This window comes from Hyla sarda, chromosome 4 (genome assembly GCF_029499605.1).
Source record: "Hyla sarda isolate aHylSar1 chromosome 4, aHylSar1.hap1, whole genome shotgun sequence".
Lineage (NCBI taxonomy): Eukaryota > Metazoa > Chordata > Amphibia > Anura > Hylidae > Hyla > Hyla sarda.
The window spans coordinates 215,187,123-215,202,820 of record NC_079192.1 but is presented as its reverse complement, the minus strand read 5'-3'; the positions used below and the strand labels follow the sequence as shown (position 1 = coordinate 215,202,820).

The window sequence follows — 15,698 nt, the reverse complement described above, 5'->3', positions numbered from 1 at the left end:
CCTGACCAAATTTAGGCCTTTATTTGTAGAAATAAAATAAAGATTTTTCCCCCCATCAAAATTTCAGAAAATTTTGAAGCCATGGAAAAAAAATTCGACTTTTTCCTGTTACAGCTTAAATTATAAAATTATTAGTTTTTTTTAATATGCAGAAAAGAATAATATGTTTTTTTTTTATATGGTTCTTAATTATTGCTCCAAATGCAACAAGATTCATAGAGGTTAACATTGGATTGGAGCAGTCCTTTAAAAACTGTCATCTCAGTATAAATAAATGTATTATTAGAAATGAACATATTCCATATTCAATTTTTTTTGAGAGAGATGGAGATAATACAGCTTTGGAAAAAAAAAATAAACTGTTATGTTCCTAGTTTTTCCTTTTTTTCCAGGCCTTCCCATCTTTCTGCACCCATAGTTAAAACGTGATATACATGCAATGAGTACAAAATATGTTGGGCGAGGATGTTGTAATGTTCATAAAAACTGCATGAAAATAGATTAGAGTACTTTCCGAAAATTAAATGTCTGCAGCAGTTCTATCTTTTCAACCAGTCATACACTAGGTTACACCCCCAATGATATATTATATACACACACACATATACATACATACACACACACACATATAACACATCCTAGATCTGAATGAACTAATTGTATGAAATAATTTTGTCTTTACATAGTTGAATGTGCGGACAACAAAACCACACAAATTTATCAACCCATGGAGGTCTGGATATGGAGTCAAACTCAAAATCAAAGTGGAAAACCCCACTACAGGCTGATCCAACTTTGATGTTCTTAAAACAGGTCAAAATGAGGCTCGTGTGTGTGGCCTCCACGTTCCCGTATGACCTCCCTACAATGCCTGGGCATGCTCCTGATGAGGTGGCGGATGGTCTCCTGAGGGATGTCCTCCCAGACTTGAACTAAAGCATTCGCCAACTCTGGACAGCCTGTGGTGCAATGTGGCGGTGGTGGATGGACCGAGACATGATGTCCTAGATGTGCTCAATCAGATTCAGATCTGGGGAACAGGCGGGCCAGACCATAGCATCAATGCCTTGCAGGAAATGCAGAAAGGACACACTCCAGCCACGAGGTCTAGCTTTGTATTGCATTAAGAGGAACCCCAGAGCAAATCGCACCAGCATATGGTCCCACAAGGGGTCTGAGGTACTCATCTCTGTACCTAATGGCAGTCAGGCTACCTCTGGCAAGCACATGGAGGGCTGTGCGGCCCCCCAAAGAAATGCCAACCCACACTATTACTGGCCCACAGAGAAATCAGTCATGCTGGAGGGTATTGCAGGCAGCAAAACGTTCTCCACGGCGTCTCCAAACTCTCACGTCTGTCACACGAGTGGCGAATTTGCCAATCTTTGTGTTCTCTGGAAAATGCCAAATGTCCACAGGTGGGGGTTGTGCTCACAGCCCAACACGGTGCATCACGTCGGGCCCTCATACCACCCTCATTGTGTCCGTTTCTGACCATTTGAGTGGACACATGCACATTTGTGGCCTGCTGGAGGTCATTTTGCAGGGCTCTGGCAGTGCTCCTCCAGCTCCTCTTTGCACAAAGGCAGAGGTAGCACTCCTGCTACTGGGTAGTTGCTCTCCTACGGCCTCCTCCACATCTCCTGATGTACTGGCCTGTCTCCTGGTAGTGCCTCCATGCTCTTGACAGAATGCTGACAGACACAGCAAACCTTCTTGCCACAGCTCGCATTGATTTGCCATGCTGGATGAGCGGCACTACCTGAGCCACTTGTTTGTGTTGTATACCCCGTCTCATGCTACCACTAGAGTGAAAGCACCGCCAGCATTCAAAAGTGACCAAATCATCAGCCAGGAAACATAGGAACTGAGAAGTGGGTCTGTGGTCACCACCTGCAGAACCACTCCTTTATTGTGGGTGTCTTGCTAATTGCCTATAATTTCCACCTGTTGTCTGTTCCATTTGCACAACAGCATGTGAAATTGATTGTCAATCAGTGTTGCTTCCTGAGTGGACAGTGTGATTTCACAGAAGTGTGAATGCCTTGGAGTTACATTGTGTTGTTTAAGTGTTGCCTTTATTTATTTTTTTAGCAATATGATATACACATATACATACACACACACACACATATATATGTGCTATAAAATATGCTAGAATAAAAAACAGCACAAATATAGTATATATACAGAAAGAAAGACAAGCAGATTAAGTAAAATTAGACAAAAGCAGATGCATAATTACAGTATATGGTACAGTATATGTGTCATGGGTATTACTTGTTTATTACATGTGCTTTTCAAGTGATATATTCTCCAAAGACTTTATTGCATCTTGGCTGCCCAAAAATTCCTTATACTAGATTATGTGCCAGTGGGAAAATTTCTCTACAATCTGGAGGTTATTTTTAAGCTAAAGTCATACATCTAAACTATTAATAACTGCATAATTGCAGAGTTCCTTTGGCACAAATCTAGGATTTAATTTCTCCAGAACATACCCCTAATCTTACTTTCCATAAGTTTTACAAGCTAACCGCATGGTGACGCATTTACTTTGATCAGGCTGCATCATTATGGCAATCTAGACTGAAAAAGAAAACTGCAAACAGCCTGTGGCCCTGTGTCCTGTTCTTTGGTGTCTCTCAATGAATCTTGAAATACAACTCAAGTGGGTTTGGAACATTGTAATGGGAAGCTACAGAACACATAAACAAAGCGGATTATTACAACCATATGGGGGCTAAATAGAACATCAAAGCTCGTACAATAAGCGGCATTTGAAAAAGAGATTAGCAATTCCAAGATATTATTGAAGGGAGTTATACAGTACTTATAGGGGGGGGGGGGAAATAGAGAGAAATACAAAAGTCAGAAAGGACAAATCCAAAAGAACCCAGGCAGTATGATTTATACAAGCACTAATGAAGTGTAATCCAAGGTCAATAAGACAAAGCAATTGAGAGTCATAAGGGAAACAAGAAAAGGCTGCAGGAGTAGTCAGGTTAGGGAACATTATGCCAAAATGTCCTACAACAAACCATAAAGAGAAAACAAAAAAAAGAACGAGACACAAAAGGGGTAAAAACCATCAGGGAGGGGAGGTGGAAAAAACATGAGCATCTGGCTGATATGAAAAGGGAGCTATATAGGTCGGTGAAAGGCAGTGCGTTCCAGAGTTCTCAGACCGCCCAAAAGGCATATAGTTTATTATTAAGGAGGCCATAAGAGATTCCATAGATTGAATCTCTTTAATTTTAGCCTAAGGGTCTAATTGTGAAGGGGGTCGGTTGTCTCAATGCTCTGCGAATGAGAATCTAAGCAGCTGTTAGGATACACAGAAGTAAATAATGGAAATCTTTTTCAGTCCTCTCAGATGTACATTTAGTTTAGTTTTTTATGCTACTGATTGAAACCCCTTTAAGTATAGTAGTGAATCAAAATTGTATATACATATAAAAGAATAACAAAAAGATGAATTGACAGATCGGTCACAAGATGACACCAGTCAATGAGGTCCCATTTGGCACTGCTGGTGTACATAATTTTTAGGCTATACTGCTCAGTCAAATATAGCAGAATCTTTAGAAGCGTGTGAATAAAGCCTAACAGTCAGACGGTCACATAATGTCTCCAGTGCTTATGTGCTTTCTACACTGCTATATTTTGGTTTTGAACATATATATTTATAGGATCACCAATATGATCGGCTTAGGGAACAAATAGGCCACACAATAAACAGTGTTACAAAATATAACAACCAACTTTATTGCTTAAAAAACAATTAATACAGACACTTTTAAAAATTGTACAGGCACATGAAGTATCACAATAGAAAAAACAGAAGGGTAGACTCCCAAAGTTAACAATATTGTTACAGGATAAGGGCAACAGTGGCCCAGATGTATCCAACTGTGTGAGAGAAAAAATAGAGTAATTTTCCCACAACAACCAATCACAGCTCAGATAACGAGCCCATGTCAAGTGAAAGCTGAGCTGTGATTGGTTGATGTGGTAAAAATACTTTATTTTTTCTCTCACACAGTTTGATACATCTGGGCCTGTGTGTATATATAACATCAAGTGAGTGATAATGGTATTGGAGAATCAGGGTATAGCAAGTATAAAATATATAATTATTTGTCCATAACACATACCATCAGTACCTCATGAGGTGCACAGTCCAATTGTTTGGATTCTGATGGTATGTGATATTGACAAATAATTATATATTTTATACTTTATATACCCTGATTCTCCAGTACCATTATCACTCGCTTGATGTTATATATACACACTGTTGCCCTTATCCTGTAACAATATTAACCATGGGAGTCTACCCTTCTGTTTTTTTTCTGTTATGATACTTCATGTGCCTATACAATTTTTAAAAGTGTCTGTATTAATAGTTTTTTAGCAATAAAGTTGGTTGTTATATTTTGTAACAGTTTATCATGTGGTCTATTTGTTTGGTGAGGATATATATATTATATACATACACACAATGCAAACAGTGGGGCTAGATGCAGTCAGGGGAAGCAGGAAACCCTTTCCTAAAATGTTATATAATGGCTTCCCTGCTTTTTTGTGACAAGACCAGATATTGGTTTTGGTGCTACATTACTGGCTCTTGTATAGTTAAATGGGTACTCTCATATAAAAAAATAAAAAAAATTATGAAATACATTATGTAAAAAGAAAAATGTTTGTAATATATTTTATAAAAAAAAAATAATAATAATTTTTTACATGTTTTTTTTACATTTGAAAACCTGGACACTAGGTGTCACCCTATATGGCCCAGGATTACTTTTCCCCCCCTGACGTTGATTACACTCGGACCAACCAGTGTGGTCCGAAATGTGCGTTCACATGAATGAGGAGAGGGAGATGCAGGGGGAGGGGATATTTAAATTTTGTGCTGCGCGTGCACGAGCGCTGGGCTCGCTCTCTGCCTGTTTCCTATACAGGCAAAGAGCAAGCACAGCACTCGTGCGCGCGGTGTGCGAAATTTAAATATCCCCGCCCCCCTGCATCTCCCTCTCCTCATTCATTGCAGCGTGCGAGCTGCAGGAGAGAGAGGAGTCGGGCGGAAGCGAGCCCCGGCCAAGCTTCAGATGAAGTCGCGCCTGTATATTATTGATTCTAGTTGCTATATACATACCTCCCCCGTACTCGAGCGATGTTTTATGTAGGGTGGTTTCCTTTTTGTCCTCCCTGCCTGACGCACCGCTCTTAGTGATTGGGGATTTTAATAATTTGTAGCACCCACTCTTTGATAAGTTTCCATCACGGGGACCACGGGATTGTACGAGCCTTGCTAGATTTGTGGGAGAGGTGGGATGGGCGGATTTGTGGAGAAGACGTAATCCTGACATATCACAATATTCCTGCTATTCTAGTTCTCATGGCACACTCCCCCGCATTGACTTAGCACTGGGTAATGAGTCTATCTTCCCCTTAATTAGGTCGGTGGAGTATCTCCCTCGTACTCTCTCGGACCATTCCCCTATTTTAGTACGGGTCAGGGGCTGCTCTCACCCCGGGTTACGGGGCTCCCTGTGGCGACTGAATCCATTTTGGCTCCAGGTCTCTACAGTGGGTAACTTACTGTTGACATTGCTGAATTCTATAGGATTAACGCAGGGACAGCTTCGGTGGGTACTGTGTGGGACTCTTTAAAGGCATATGTGAGAGGTTTATTCATTAGGGATATTTCTTTTTGTAAATCTAAAAATAGAGCGATCCAGACTTCTTTACAGCAGCAAATACTAGGGGCGGAGCAGCAATTTCTTGGGGACCCATCGGACTCTAATAAGGATAATTGGCAATCCTTGCAGTCTTTATTGAATGCGCATCTGTTACAGATGGCAGACAATAAACGCTTTTTTCAACAACAGAGATATTTTGAGAATGGCGAGACGTCTGCTGGCGCATACAGTTAGGGCCCAGCAGGGTTCCACCTCTATTCCCTGCCTCCGTGATAATGCTGGAAATATGGTCCAGGGTGATACAGATATTTTGAAAGTTTTGGTCTCCTATGAAGGGACTTATTCTTCTAAATTACTATATGATAGCCAGGCCATAGAGCACTTTGTTTCTACTATTTCTCTTCTGGCTCTGACACGGACGCAGAGGGAAATGTTGGATGAACTAATTACTATAGAAGAGTTGGAGGATGCTTTGGGAGAGTTACCCTCTGAAAAATCTCCAGGTGTGGATGGGTTCCCTAATGAGTATCTAAAGCAATATAAGGATATTCTGTTACCTAAGCTGTTAGAGGTATTGCTGGCTGCCATGGATGGGGGGAGTTTGCCGGGATCTATGATGGAAGCGATTATAGTATTGTTGTTGAAACCGGGTAAAGATCCACATTTGGCGGGTTCCTACAGACCCATTTCATTGTTGTGCTCTGATGTTAAATTGATAGCTAAGGTACTGTCTAACCGACTATTGAAGGTAATTTCTTCCCTGATACATGGTGACCAAACCGGATTAATGCCTGGGAAATCCACGGCTGATAATATTAGGAGACTCTTTTTGAATCTTCAATTACGGCCGGAGGGTGCCGCGTGCAGGGCAGTGCTTTCACTCGATGCTGCCAAAGCTTTTGACTGCGTTGAGTGGCAGTTCCTATGGTGTGTGATGCGGCATATGGGCTTTGGGCCGGTTTTCTTGTCCTGGGTGCAGTTGCTATATGCGGCTCCATGCGCTAGAATTCGGGCTAACGGTTTATTGTCTCACTCTTTCCCATTGGGTAGGTGTACCCGCCAGGGATGCCCCCTTTTCTTTTCGCTTTGGCCATAGAACCCCTGGCAGTTTTAGTAAGGGCATCTACTGATTTTAGGGGTTTCCGATATGGAGAACTAGAAGAACGTATTGCCCTTTTACGCTGACGATATGTTATTGTTTATGGGTGATGTTGCACATTCTATGCCCCCATTTATGGCCCTGATAGAGAAGTATGGAAGCTATTCGGGCCTTGCCATCAACTGGGATAAGTCTACAATTCTCTCTCTTGATCCCCTTCCCCCTATGCCAATTCTGGAGAGGGTGGGTCTCCCTGTGGTTTCCCAATTTAAGTACCTGGGTGTATTAGTTTCAGCGTGTTCTTCTGATTATGTATCTTTGAATCTTGTTCCCTTACTTGACCGTAGTTCTTGCAAAGTGGCCTCGAGGAGGAAGTTGCCTCTATGATTGGTAGATCCAACTTAATTAAAATTATACTTATGCCTCAATTTTTATATATCCTGCATAATACCCCTGTCTGGATACCCATGAGGTACTTTCTTAGAATTCAATCCCTGTTTAGAGAACTTATATGGAATGGGAAGTCAGCAGGGCTGCAATTGGAAACATTACAACGCAACAAGGAGGCAGGTGGTCTATCTGTTCCTAACCCTTGGTTATACTTTTTGGCATCTCAGGTTCAGCAGTTGAAGGGGTGGGCTCGATATAATACCATGGGGCGTACTGGCTAATTGGTTTCAAGATGATTGGGCAATGTGACTCCTATCTATTTGCTAGAGATGGCAGCGCAGACTCGCCCCCGGATGTCCCACCTACTTTTGCTCTTATTAGGAAGGTTTGGTTGAAGTTTAAAGCTTTATTGCGGTACCCTCTGTATGTTACTTTTTCTCCTCTGTGGTTTAATCCTAATTTACCTGAAGTGAACTCACTACCTGCTAGTGGTCTATGGATTGTTAAGGGGGTTTTATATCTTTCACAGCTGTATGACGGGCCGGTGTTGAAATCCTTTGCTCAGCTGCGAGATGAATTTAATCTGCCACATTCTAATTTTTTTTGCTATCTGCAGTTGCGGCATGCATTAGAAACGCAGTTTAGAGTGGGGGGCTTTAATATCAGTCCAACACCTGCTGTACATAGACTATTTACTGAATCCTCTAAGAAGGGTGCGATATCTGGGATATATAAGGAACTTCTGTCCTCCTATCATGAGGCCTACCCATTAACGGTCAGGGCTAAGTGGGAAACAGAGGTGGGCCCCATGTCAGATGAGCAGTGGGCACACATTGTATTTATGACCCCGTGGTTGGCCGTATCTGAGGCTCACAGGGTGTCCCAAATTTTCTTACTACATCGAGTGTATCGCACTCCTGCTTTCCTTTACAGAATTGGACTGCAATCTGATTCTTGCTGTCTTTGCTGTTCTCTACCCGACGCTCATCTGCTCCATATGTTATGGGACTGTCCAAGTCTCGCTCTGTTTTGGCAGGAGGTGGGTCAGCTAATTAGGCGGGTGTATGGCTGTCCATTTAATTTATCTGTCCTGATGTGTATACTGGGGTTCTTGGAGGGGTTAGATAGGGACAGTGGTCTATACATTGGTGTTAGCAGGATTCTTTACCAAACCCGTAAGTTGATAGCACAGCATTGGTTGTGACCTCTACCGCCCACTATTTCAGAATTGACTGTTAAATTAAATCACACTATTAGACTAGAAAAAGGGGTCTACATAAAGAGGAAAGCGGAGCGTAAATTTGAGGCGATTTGGGGCCCTTGGTTAGACACTCCGGGGTTGTTGTCTGTGTAGAAGTCCTATGGAGGTGCTTTTAGAGGGTGCAAGGGGTCCTCGCCGTTGATGTGCCTATGTCTTCTTGACCATTTCTATAGATGTTATGCTTTTTTATTGGTTTCCTGGTTGACCTGGTATATCTATGTTGTCTGCGTCTGCTCCATTGTCCGCCCTTCTGTGTTGCATTACACCCTGAGTTGCACCCTGAGATGCATGGTGTTTTTTGAGACTACTCTATGTTCGTTTTTCCTTACTATAGGAGAAAGGACACTGGGATTGGTGGGAGGGGGTGGGTATTGGCCTTTTTTGTGGGTGGGTGGGAAAGGGGGAGTTTGGGGATGTTGGTCTGTATTGTTTATTCTTCTTGTATGAAAAAATTGTTTAATAAACATTTTCTGAGTAAGAAAAAAAAGGACAGATGGGGAGGGGGAATAGGGAAATTTAATTTAGTCATAGCTACTTTTTAAAGGTGTAGTCTACTGAAAAGTATCTTCAGTCCATTGTGCCCTGGTTGAAAGAAAAAAAATAAAAAGAAAAACTTGAATTCACTTTCCTCCGTTCCCCCGTAGTGCCTTCTTCCTGCTTCCGTGTGCATGGAATTAAGGCTTCTTTCACACTATGTGTGAGGCTCCGTTACAAACTGACATTAAGGGCTCTTTTTTTTTCACTTTGAATGCCATTAACGTCCATTTCTGTAACAGAGCCTAACAGGAGTCATAACGGGCAAAGAGGATCCCATTCCCTTGAATGGGATTCCTCTAAAGTCCATTATGACTCCTGTTATTGCGGCTGAAGATAGCAAGGGGGAAAAAAAAAAAAAAAAAGACGTTGCAAGCACAAATTTTTCTCCTGCTATCTTCTTACGACCATCAGAGTGAAAAAAGCCGAAAGTTTTTTGGTTTTTTTGGCAGCGCGGGCACAGCAGACTAAAGATACTTTTCAGCAGACTACTCCCTTCAAGTATGTAGAAAGCAGGGTAGGAAAACAAAAAATAAAACAAAAAAAAATGATTGTACCTTAATAAATTGAATGTGGAACATATTTGTATTGCAATAGTAGTTTTAACTCAGAAATATATTACTCTTTCAAAGTCCGCCATCTAGTGGTGCCTTTTCAAAACTGTAGAATATGTAAAAAGTTTGTGATGCTTACAAACTTTTACTGCTGCAGCAACTTGTCCTTGGTGCATCTTAAAAGGGAACTTTTCTCCTGTAATTTAGTTCCAAACTGCTGACAGTGTTACATAGCTGTTAGAGCAAGGAGACACCATACATTTCATATATCTGTCTGTGCTTTTTTTTTTTTTTAATAATGCTTTTATTGTCTGGTGCAAAATGTCAAAAAGGTGTCCTGAAATACTTAGGGGTGAAATGACTCCTTGCTCTTCTTCCCATCTCTGTCCCTGCTTGATTGACAGTCAGCTAGGGGCCAAGTCCTGTTTCCAAATCTCATTGCTGTGCTGTGCATACAAATTGCCCACAGGTTTGAGATATTAAAATAGTCCAGCTGATTGTCAATCAAGCAGGGACAGGAATGGGAGGGTCAGCAAAGAGGGATTTCAGGGGCTTGGAAATGGCTCTTTGAGGCTTGGCACCAAAGAATAAAAGCATTTTTATATGCTATGGAAGCACAGACAGATATGAAAGGAAAAATGTATCTCCCTGTCCTAACAGTTATCTAAGTGTCAGCAGTTTGGACCATGAATTGAAGCTGGCAGATTAGTGTCACTTTCTTTTTCCACATTTTTGAAAAGGCATTTGTTATGCAAATTTAAAGTGTTCCTCTCATGATATTGTTACATTTTATAATCTTCTCAGTTCACTGCCCCCCCATAATGATAAACCACCCCTGCCTTTATTTTTATCATTTGTTAATTTTCTACCTTGGTGTTGATCTGTATTTTCTGCTCAGTCTCAGTCAGATTAACAAACTGGGAAGGGGCATTACCCAACAGGCGTGACATCATCTGAAGCAATACAGGGGAGAACTTCCTCCCTCACTCTGCTACACACAACCCATGAGCTCTGATTGGATAAGGCTACACCCCCCCCCCCCCCCCCAGCACTCCAGACTGCATTTCCTGATTTTGGACTTCTGCCAGTTCAGCAGTAGTCCAAAGTCTGTGCAAAAGATGGGGAAAAAAGTGCTCTGGACAAGTAGAGAGACACCTAGTGGCAGCTTTTTTAAACACAAATAAAACATAGAGAACTTTTTTTTTAAACAAAGTACATTAGAAAGATTTTTTTTATTTACCAAAGGAGTGTGATAGCAAAGTTAGTTTTAATGAGAGTGCCCATTTAATGTTTTTTTCCACAAGTGTAAAAAAAAAAAATAATAATAATTAAATACAATCTTTGCAATTTTATAAAAGATACTTACTCTTCAAAGACCGCGTGTACCTCTTCTGAACTAGTTGATTATTTGAGGGGTGTTTTGCTCCCGTCTCTGTCTCCGGATCAGAGAGGCGAGCTGGACTCACCTCTCACTCTGGCAGAATTGGAGGCAGCGCTGAAAGACTCTGCTAATGAAAAATCCCCAGGCCCTGATGGCCTCCCCAGTGAGGTTTATAAAAAATTTCAAGGTATTTTATTGCCACAGCTGTTGCGGGAGCTCCAGTCAGCGGAGATGGAGGGCTCTCTCCCGGGCTCCATGATGGAAGCTACGGTGGTGCTCCTACCGAAACCTGGAAGGGATCCGCTACTCGCCAATCTCACTGCTGTGTTCGGATGTCAAACTGCTGGCTTGTGCGCTCGCAAATAGATTGGCTAATGTTGTTCTGTCGTTAGTTCACAAGGACCAAACTGGATTTATGCCAGGGAAGTCCATGGTGGACAACATCCGTAAGGTGTTTCTTAATTTGCAGATGGCGCAGGAGGGTGTGCGGGAGCCAGGTCCATTTTTTCCCTCGACGCTGCAAAGGCTTTTGACAGCGTTGAGTAGGATTATTTGTGGCGGGTTATGGAGCGTATGGGTTTTGGCCCTAGATTCCCATCATATGTTAAGATGCTTTATCGGGCCCCTAAGGCGCATCTTAGGGTCAATGGACGGCTCTCTGAACCGTTTAAATTGTGTAGGGGCACGCGGCAGGGGTGTCCATTGTCGCCGCTCCTATTTGCTTTAGCCATAGAGCCCTTAGCTTGCTTAATTAGGTCCTCGGTAGACGTTGTAGGTTTACGGTATGGTTTAATGGAGGAGAGGGTGGCACTCTATGCGGACGATATGCTGCTGTTACTGGGAGATACTGCTCACTCACTGGCGCCAATTATGAAGTTGATCTCAGACTTTGGTTCCTTTTCCGGTCTGTTGATCAACTGGGATAAGTCGGTACTAATGCCACTTGATCCGTTACCTCATATCCCACTGTTAACGGAGTCTTACATCCAGGTTGTTACTCAATTCAAGTACTTGGGGATCCAGGTGACTCCCTCGGTACATGACTTATGTGCAGTATAATCTGATTCCTCTTCTTGATAAGAGTACACAAAAGGTTGCAATTTGGACTAAACTACCTCTGTCGGTTGTTGGCCGTCCTAATTTAGTGAAGATGGTGTTGATGCCTCAGCTTTTATATGCTCTACAAAACTCCCTGGTATGGATTGCGATGGTTTATTTTCACAGAATATAGCGACTGTTTCGGCAGCTTGTTTGGGGGGGGAAGCCGGCCAGGATACGGTTAGAGACTTTGCAGAGGAGTAAGTCCTCTGGTGAGCTGGCACTTCCCCATCCGTGGATATACTACCTTGCTTCCCAATTGCACCAGATTAGGGGATGGGCGGGAATGTATACTACTGGTCCAGTGGGTAAGCTGTTCATGGCCAGGTATGGTGGGAGGGTTCCATTGCACATTCTAGAAATTGGAACACTTACTAGGCCTCCGGATGACTACAACTAGATTACTCTGTAAATTATGGGGACGGGCCAAAAGTATTCTGGGTTTGGCAGGCTGCACCAAATTTACTCCTCTATGGCATAACCCAGGGCTGCAGGAATTTTTCAACTTCCAGGATGCTGTGTTTTGGGAGCCGAAGGGGTTGCATGCTCTTAATCAACTGTGTACAGGAGGGGTAGTTAAATCGTTTGGGGACCTTCAGACTGAGTTCGGGCTACCTCACTCCTCCTTTTTTTGATATTTGCAAATCCGACATGTGTATGAGGTGCAGGGTAGGTCGGGCTCGCTGGAGATCCAGTCCAACGCAGTTCTGGAGTCGGTGGTTACTAAGAGGGAGTCGGCAGGTGTCATCTCCTGGTTATACCGGGAGCTACTGGGCTCTTATCCTGATGGCTTCCCTCTGTTAGTGCGAGGTAAATGCAAAATGGGTTGGGTCCCTTATCTGATGATGACTGGTCTACCCTTCTGGCCCTAACTTCTTATTTGTCTCTCTCAGAGGCAAATCGACTGTCTCAGTTATATCTGTTGCATAGGGTATATAAAACACCAGCACTCCTGCATAGAATTGGTATAAGATCTGACTCTGCATGCCCTAGGTGCGGTCAATTAAATGCTCATCTAGTGCATATGATGTGGGACTGTCCCCACCTGGTCTCTTTTTGGAGGGATGTGCTACTCCTAATTCATAGGGTGTATGGAATCACCTTGTCTTTAACCCCTAGGGTGTGTATTCTGGGCCTCATTGGGTGTGATTCTGAACCCTCTGGTGTTGAGATTGGGATGTTACGAGTGTTGTACCAAGCGAGAACGTTGTTTGCCCAATACTGGATTAGAGCTAGTCCCCCCTCCATTACGGATTTCACTGTCCGGCTGTCGCTTATTGTGCGTTTGGAAAAGGGTATATATGAGAAAAGGAAAGCTACTCGTAAATTCCAGGCGGTCTGGGGACCGTGGATGAGTGCTTTTGATGGCCAACCTAATAATTGATAATAGGGTGTCTCCTCTGAATGAATGGATGAGAGGATGGGATAGAATGGGGGTTATTGTTCTGCTTGAGTGGCGCCTCGTGCTCCGTGTCTTGATATCTGTCTGTGCTGTCTCTCCTTTATGTTATTATCTATGTCTGCGTGACCTCCTACTGATTTGGATTGGGGTTCATATATTGTCATAATACTTTTTATTGCTCTGTTTTATACTAATGGACGGCCTCTTTGTTCTTTTTGTAGTCATTTGGTGGATAAAGGGTTGGGGTGTGTGTTTCTAGGGTGGGTATGGAATTGTAGGGGTGGTGGGTATGGAATTGTAGGGGTGGTGGGTGGGAGTATGGTTTCTAGGGTGGGTTGGGGTGTTTGATGATGTATGGGTGCTTGTTGTTAAACTTGAAAAATGTCTTCATAAAAATATCTGATTTAAAAAAATACAATCTTTGCATCTCACATCTTACCCCATTTTGGTGTAGAAGTGACTTTTTGATCTTTTTTAATCATGTTAATATATGTGGATATAGTGTTTCTGGATTTTGCTAAAGCATTTGATACTGTCCCTCATAGACGTCTGACAGGTCAGTTAAGGTCTTTGGGTTTGGAAATTTTAGTTTGTAACTGGATTGAACACTGGCTCATGGATCGTACCCAGAGAGTGGTGGTCAATGATTCGTACTCTGATTGGTCCCCGGTTATTAGTGGTGTACCCCAAGGTTCTGTACTGGGACCGCTGTTGTTTAATTTATTTATCAATGATATAGAGGATGGCATTAACAGCTCTGTTTCTATCTTTGCAGATGACACCAAGCTTTGTAGCATGGTAGTCTATAGAGGAGGTGTATAGGTTACAAGATGACTTGGATAGACTAAGTGTCTGGGCATCCACTTGGCAAATGAGGTTCAATGTGGATAAATGTAAAGTTATGCATCTGGGTACTAATAACCTGCATGCATCGTATGTCTTAGGGGGGATTAAACTGTCAGAGTCACTGGTAGAGAAGGATCTGGGTGTACTTGTAGATCACAGACTACAGAATAGCATGCAATGTCAGGCTGCTGCTTCCAAAGCCAGCAGGATATTGTCATGTATCAAAAGAGGCATGGACTCAAGGGACAGGGACATAATACTCCCCCTTTATAAAGCATCGGTACGGCCTCACCTGGAATATGCTGTTCAGTTTTGGTCACCTGTCCATAAAAGGGACACTGTGGAGCTGGAAAGGGTGCAGAGACGCGCGACTAAACTAATATGGGGCATGGAACATCTTAGCTATGAGGAGCGATTAAAGGAGTTACAATTGTTTAGTCTTGAGAAGAGACGTTTAAGGGGGGATATGATAAACGTATATAAGTATATTAATGGCCCATACAAAAAATATGTAGAAAAACTGTTCCAGGTTAAACCCCCCCAAAGGACGAGGGGGCACTCCCTCCGTCTGGAGAAGAAAAAGTTTAGTCTCATGGGGCGACACGCCTTCTTTACCGTGAGGACTGTGAATTTATGGGACGGTCTACCTCAGGAACTGGTCACAGCAGGAAAAATTAGCAGCTTTAAAACAGGATTAGATACATTCCTGGAACAAAATAACATTAATGCTTATGAAGAAATATAAAATCCCATCCCTTCCCCAATATCGCGCCACACCCCTACCCTTCAATTCCCTGGTTGAACTTGATGGACATATGTCTTTTTTCGACCGTACTAGCTATGTAACTATGTTTTCTGGTATGTTATGTAAAAAAAAAAAAAAAAAAAAAATACACAATAGTGGCATTTGGTATTTTTTTTCCCCAATATGAATATCATCGTACAGGATCAATAAGATTGTATTAATCTACTGTATTGATCTATTCAAGTGGCGATCTACTAGTACTGGCAGGCTGTAATAGTAGACCTGTCATGGTAGCCACAAAGGCCTAGTGAAGGCCTTTGGATGTCAAGACAACCAATCCACACCCCTGAAGCATCAATGACACACAATATAACTGTCTAGATGCCACAATTTCTATTGATATTGGCATCTAGACAGTTAAATGTCTGGCATCAGACTCATCTCTGGTGAACTGTTGTAGCAATGAGAAGAATTCTGTAGGTGGAAATAGGAAGTTGAGATTATGAAAGATGTTATAGTTGGTAAAATGTAGAGTATGAGTAGGATGTAGACAAAGATGTGAGAATATGTACAGAAAGGTGCAGCTTTGTGAAAAGCTTTCTAGGTGAATTTAGAACAGAAGTCATAACAGTTCTAACAGCATAGACAACAAATGCAGGGTAGAACACTGGTGTAGT

The 15,698-nt window shown here is 42.3% G+C and overlaps 1 protein-coding gene across 1 annotated transcript in view; it reads right to left on the bottom strand.

The window, feature by feature from the left end:
• The window catches only part of FAM185A (family with sequence similarity 185 member A), a 58,364-nt gene that overhangs the window by 33,811 nt on the left and 8,855 nt on the right, over positions 1-15,698 (bottom strand). The window lies entirely within an intron of this gene.